Source organism: Panulirus ornatus, chromosome 37, assembly GCF_036320965.1.
Source record: "Panulirus ornatus isolate Po-2019 chromosome 37, ASM3632096v1, whole genome shotgun sequence".
Classification (NCBI taxonomy): domain Eukaryota; kingdom Metazoa; phylum Arthropoda; class Malacostraca; order Decapoda; family Palinuridae; genus Panulirus; species Panulirus ornatus.
The window spans coordinates 6,830,535-6,836,864 of record NC_092260.1 but is presented as its reverse complement, the minus strand read 5'-3'; the positions used below and the strand labels follow the sequence as shown (position 1 = coordinate 6,836,864).

The 6,330-nt window shown below is 43.6% G+C and overlaps 1 protein-coding gene across 1 annotated transcript in view; it reads left to right on the top strand.

Annotated features, from left to right (window-relative positions):
• Positions 1–6,330, top strand: part of LOC139760475 (AT-rich interactive domain-containing protein 5B-like) — a 477,243-nt gene that overhangs the window by 358,406 nt on the left and 112,507 nt on the right. The window lies entirely within an intron of this gene.

The following is a 6,330-nucleotide window of genomic DNA, read 5'->3' as shown; positions in this document are numbered from 1 at the left end:
AGAGTAAGAAAGGAGAGACAGACAATGAAGAAAATTGTAGACAAGGCAGAAGTCTGTCCAGAAGTTTTCCACTTGTGCATCTGTAGTAACTTGTTTGTTAGTAAACAGTTTTGTTATAACAAAGATTCAGAGGTTAATATAAAGACTGTAGGAACTGAATAAGCTCGTTTTCTCATTGAAAGATATATTAGCCCTAGCAGTAGTGAGATGGGATGGGGAGTTCTTAGAAATCATTGAAGTATCTAGAAAATATATAGAAATAATACTAAATAGGTCCATGACCCACATAAGGTTCAGGGTCTTAATGATATATCTCCATATGTGATGAAGGTGGGTGTTGGTACTCCTGACAGACCACCTCAAATTTTGTTGAGGATGCCATCTTGTCACTGGAGAAACGGAAAGTGCCAAGGGAATGGAAGAGGGGAAGTGTCGTACTTGTCTTCAAGTAAGGAGACCAAAGATATGCTGAACCGTAGACAGGTCTTCATGACAAGCATAGTCGTAATGTCGTAGAAAAGATCATCAGAAAGCAAATGAATGACTTCTTTCAAGAGAGACACTATGTGAAAGGGACGCACGGATAAACATCATCCGGACCAGACCTTTGACATGTCTAAGAGAGAGTGAGCTTCGCTTTAGAGTATTGAAGTGTGGGTGGATTGCTTGTGTCTGAACTGCCAGAGCATTGGACACGGTGCTGCGGATGGTGGATCTTCAAGCAGGAATAAGGGAAAAGCTACCTTGATCCATTGGATATTTCTTCATGGAAGGGGAACACAGAACGCTTGTCATGTGAGATGGTTTGAGCTCACGTTTAGGGTGCCTCAGGGTTCAGTTCTGGGACCATCGATCCTCCTACATTAATGTGAATGACTTACCGGAAGGATTGGACTTCTGTCTGTGCACGTTTGCTGATGATGCCAAATGGATGAGGATTTCATCCGGCTGAAAGGGGACCGAGACAAGTTCCAAAGATGATGTGATACAAGGTTGATGATATTCAACCCGAGTAAGTGTATGGTAAGATGGTAAGGAGGAGGGTATACTGTGGAAGAAGGCCTTGATGTGAATATTGTTTAATAGGAGATAAGCTGTAGGAATCTCTATGCTCGAGGGTCTTGAAAGTAGATCTCGTCCCTAACCTGTCGCTAGGAGAGTACTTCAGGGGCCACTTGTCTGCTTGAGGACGTTCAAGAATATAAGTAAGGAAATATTCAGCAAGCTCCTCACGTGCTACGCTGGGCCACCACTGCTACATACCTGCCCTCATCCACAACTTTCAGGTCTTCGCCATTCAAGGTTAAATTGCATTGTGACAGCCTGCCTCTTTCAGAAGCAAGAATGTTGGTCGTGTTCGCATTCACGGGCCGCCCGTGGTCGAGCGCATAGGATCGAATCCTGTTTGCGGCAGTCGTCCACATTCAACCCAGGTGTCCATCCTTCCCTAGGAGTTGGTCGATAAAATGGGTACCTGGCTCAGGTTAGGATATGCGTCTGAACTTAGACCTGTGCTTGCTCGTCTTTGTCGTTTTTGTATAGAAACAACTTTTCCTTCTCCTTGGAAGCTTGCATTAATACATCACATCCCTAACAAGGATGGCAATTCTGATCCCTCTAACTATCGTCCTATTGCTTTGACATCGACTATTTCCTAAGTCTTTGAGTCCCTCCTCAATTCCCATACCTTTAGACACCTCTGCCCACCAGCATGGCTTCCGTAAGGCGAGATCCACTGGTGATTTTCTTTCCTATCTTACTGATGTCTGGTCATCACCCCAGAAAGATTCTGGGAAGTCATATGTAAGTTGCCCTTGATATATCTGGAGATTTTGACGGTGTGGCATCGGGGTCTCGTCTCTAAGTTTCCCTCTTTTGGCTTCCCTCCCTCACTATGCTCTTCCATATCTAGCTTCCTCTCCGGCCGATCTATCTCTGTGGTTGTGGATGGATCAGCCTCCTCTCCTTTCTCCATCAACAGCGGTGTCCCTCAAGGTTCTGACTTGTTCCCTTTACTTTTTCTCCTTTTTTTTTCAACGATTTTCTCTCCTCCACAAATAATCCAGTGCTCTCATACGCTGAAGACTCGACACCGCATTCATCCACATCCTTCAATTCTGCTCCTTTTTCTCTCTCTCGATCTGCATCTCTTGACTCAGCTTCTTCAATAAGCTCATACTTAGACAGGATATCTCATTGGGGTAGACGAAATCTAGTTGATTATAATGCCTCCAAAACCCAATTTCTACCCATCTTTCTGTCGAAAACTCCTCGCAACTCTCTTCTCTCCTTTGACGGTTCTGTAATTCCACATCATGACTCATTGAACATACTTGGTATTACTGTAACATTCACTGTATTTTGAAAACCCCACATTACAGGAATAGCTAAGTCTGCCTCTTAAGAACTGGATGGCCTGCTTAGATGTCGAAACTTCTCTTCTGAGCAGTTGCTCCATTTATACAAGGGATTGATTCGTCCTTGTATGGAGTACTGCTCTCTTATTTGCTGTGGTTCTATGCACTTTATGGTCCTGAGTCTCGTAACACTACGGCGTCATCTGCATATAACAGCTGAGGTCTGACATTCATGTTGTTCCACATTCAGTATCCCATCGCTATCATCTCATGTAATACCCATCATCATAACATGAAACGAACTTGGTAATATCCAAACACCCAGCCATCCTGCAACAATCTACCTCTACATCTACGTGCTCTGCTTCAGTTATGAGAAGCACCTAAAGTCATTCAGAAGTCTTCCATTCTCGCAATATAAAGTGAACTTTCTCCAAACCTTTGTATTAACTATATTGATTGCCTTTCTGTAACCCGTAAATGCTTTAGACACTTGTCTTTGTTCACTAGCACTTTCTCTAACGTTTAATTTGAAATAATCTGGTCTGCAGGCCCACCTCTCCTCCCAAACCCACTTTTTTCACGAACAATGACGTCATCATCACACGATCATTGGAGCATTCCAGCTGCCTCAGAGACTGCTACGTGGCAAGACACACCTGGATCCCCCCAACACAGGAGGTCGTCAGGTGTGCGAGGCGACCAAGAACAGCTGCTGCTGTAGCTGGCCACTACGTAAAGACTGGACCACTTCCACCTTCCTCAGAACCTGATTCATGGAATTACAGCAAGACACACCTGGATCCCCCAACACAGGATATCTTCAGGTGTGCGAGGCGACCAAGAACAGCTGCTGCTGCTGCTGGAGCTACACACGAGGTACAGACTGGACCACTCGCGTGTGGCAGCCATGTTGTGGACCACGGAATGAAGACCATCACACAATAATTGTTGTCCTGAACTATAAACATCACCTGCTCTGCTGTACGAATCATCTGACCAATTAGGGAACAGTGAAAACCTGCACTAAGGCTGGACGATCCAGTAGGGAATATTATGATCCTAAAGATTGCCACTTGCCATCATGTGAGGTGGTAAGTTACAGAATTCAGTCATGGTTACAGTCGAGGCAGCAGGCTACAAGAACGAAGACAATTTGTATCGTCTCGTTAGCCAATATGTCTGAGAAAACGGAGGAGAGATGAATTATTAAGGAGAGAGAGAGAGAGAGAGAGAGAGAGAGAGAGAGAGAGAGAGAGAGAGAGAGAGAGAGAGAGAGAGAGAGAGAGAGAGAGGAGAGAGAGAGAGAGAGAGAGAGAGAGCACTGTATATAATTCTTTACACAACAGCAGTAGAACCTTACCATCGAGACCACACCATAACTAACCCTCAGCCACTAAGTATAATGGAGAACTTACCCGTGTTTCCCCACTTCAGTAATCTATACCCAACAGATGCCCACCAGGCACGACACACACACACACACACACACACACACACCAGCATGTAACCAACCCCTGGCTCCTCAGACGTGAGCGAGTTACATGTTGTCGTCTTGGTGCTGGCTGGCCTCCGCCCACCCCTACACTGACTGACTGATTCATCATATCTCGAGGTTGTACACAACACCCACGACACATGATGAAGACACCCAACGTGTATGTGTTAGTTGCCCCTCACACACACACACACACACACACACACACACACACACACACCTGTGTAGTGTGGTGCAGAGCCAGACCAGCGGATCGATCATAAAGAAAAATAACTCGAGATAATTTAGGCGCCAGGATCGCCCTGTTAAGATTACCCTCTTGGCTCATGCATATATATATATATATGTATATATATATATATATATATATATATATATATATATATATATATATATATATATATATTATTATTTTTTTTCTTTTCTTTAAACTATTCGCCATTTCCCGCGTTAGCAAGGTAGCGTTAAGAGCAGAGGACTGGGCCTTTTTTGGAATATCCTCACCTGGCCCACTCTGTTCCTTCTTTTGGAAAATTGAAAAGAAGAAAAAAAAAACGAGAGGGGAGGATTTCCAGCCCCCCGCTCCCTCCCCTTTTAGTCGCCTTCTACGACACGCAGGGAATACGTGAGAAGTATTCTTAATCCCCTATCCCCAGGGATAATATATATATATATATATATATATATATATATATATATATATATATATATATATATATATATATATATATTTTTTTTTCTTTTAAACTATTCGCCATTTCCCGCGTTAGCGAGGTAGCGTTAAGAACAGAGGACTGGGCCTTTTTTGGAATATCCTCACCTGGCCCACTCTGTTCCTTCTTTTGGAAAATTATATAGTGTGTGTGTGTATGTATGTATGTAGGCGTTACCATATCGTGCCTGAATGTGGCTACGCCGGGTATAAGGTCACCTTCGGTCATATTGCCTCATGGTCAGGTGACGGCAAGGAGTACACACAGCCTCCTCATTTACCTGCTGCTGATTGTAGCGCGCGCAGGAACCCTGTGGTAAGGGGTCGTGGGAATATATAACTCATATCTATTGTTATGTTTATTATTATTATTATTATTATTATTATTATTATTATTATTATTATTATTATTATAATTATTAATATTTTATGTAAGTCTGGGACCCCTATAACTTGAGAGCTGCGCTACGTTCGGCTGCAGGGACAGGATGGACTCCTTTGGAACGAGAAGTTTTATGACTCTACTCTGCATAGTTAACTGACGATGATCCACTCTCGCCAAAGGTGACTTTTCACTCGCGGTGTAACCTCATGTAGGCGGAGTCCGGTAGTACCAGAAAGAAAGAAGAAAAAGAAAGAATGTATTTATGGGTGTGCAGGATTCGAACCTGGTCCTGTCTGTCTGTCTGCCTGCCTCGCTGTAGGACCGGGTTCGAAGCCTGGACGCCCGCTGGTAAATCGTTGATATATGTTTACCATGTCCCACACTGGTGTTGAGATCCCATTGTAACTTGTTGATCTTGTGTCTTTACAGGTAAGATGTTGCTGGGGACCTGAACCTGCTGACGGTACCTCCGCCTGCTGGCCAGTAATTATTTACTTATATTGTACGATGAGGAACTTGTCCACTCGTGGGGCGCTCGGCTGTTGAAGTCTCCCAATTATCATATGATAGTTGACACTTGTGTATGTCCTCCACGTTCACTGTTTATAACTAAGTTACTTCCAGTCACCCACGTCTCATTTATTGTTTTTCTGTGTTGAAGGCTCCACTGATGGACGAAAGTCCCCATCAAGGTCAGGTCTTAATTAGAATATAAAGAGGTTAATGAAAGGGAAAAAGAAGACAAGAGGAAAACGATTTTCGAATTTTTGGGGAAGTGAAAAACCTGTCTTTAAAAAGTTCTAAGTTGTAGGTATTGGAAAGACATGATGGGGATGAGTGGTCCAAAGCTTCGAGGTGTAGGGAAGGAAACAGTTACCAAAACGGCCCAACGTTGAATTGCCTTCGGCCACACAGCAGTCATGAGAGGCAGCAGCTTACCTAGTAATGCGTGGTCTAGGTAGTGCTGGGAGATCACACAAGCAGCCAGCTCTCGGGAGCAAAAACCAAAGTAATACCTATTGAAGAGGGAAAATGAACCAACATTGCGGCGTAGGGTAGGTGGATGAAGTTTATAATATAAAAGGATTTCTTTATTTTTTTTTTATCAAGTTTTTTGCTTAATTTCATGATACTGCATCTGGTGGTCCAATCTCTGCATCTGATGGTCCAATCTTTACATCTCTCTAAAAACTGTGTACTGTCTACGTCATTAGGCTGGTTTAAAAACTTCAATGTTTTATGGGGTCGCCCCGCACTTTCTGTCCTCCCTCCTGGGTGGATTTATAAGGTCTCTACCGACTTTGTTGCTTTCCTCTGGACCTTCTCTGTTAGTTCTCTGTACCTCTTTTAATTGCGGTGACCAAACTTGAGATTGGCC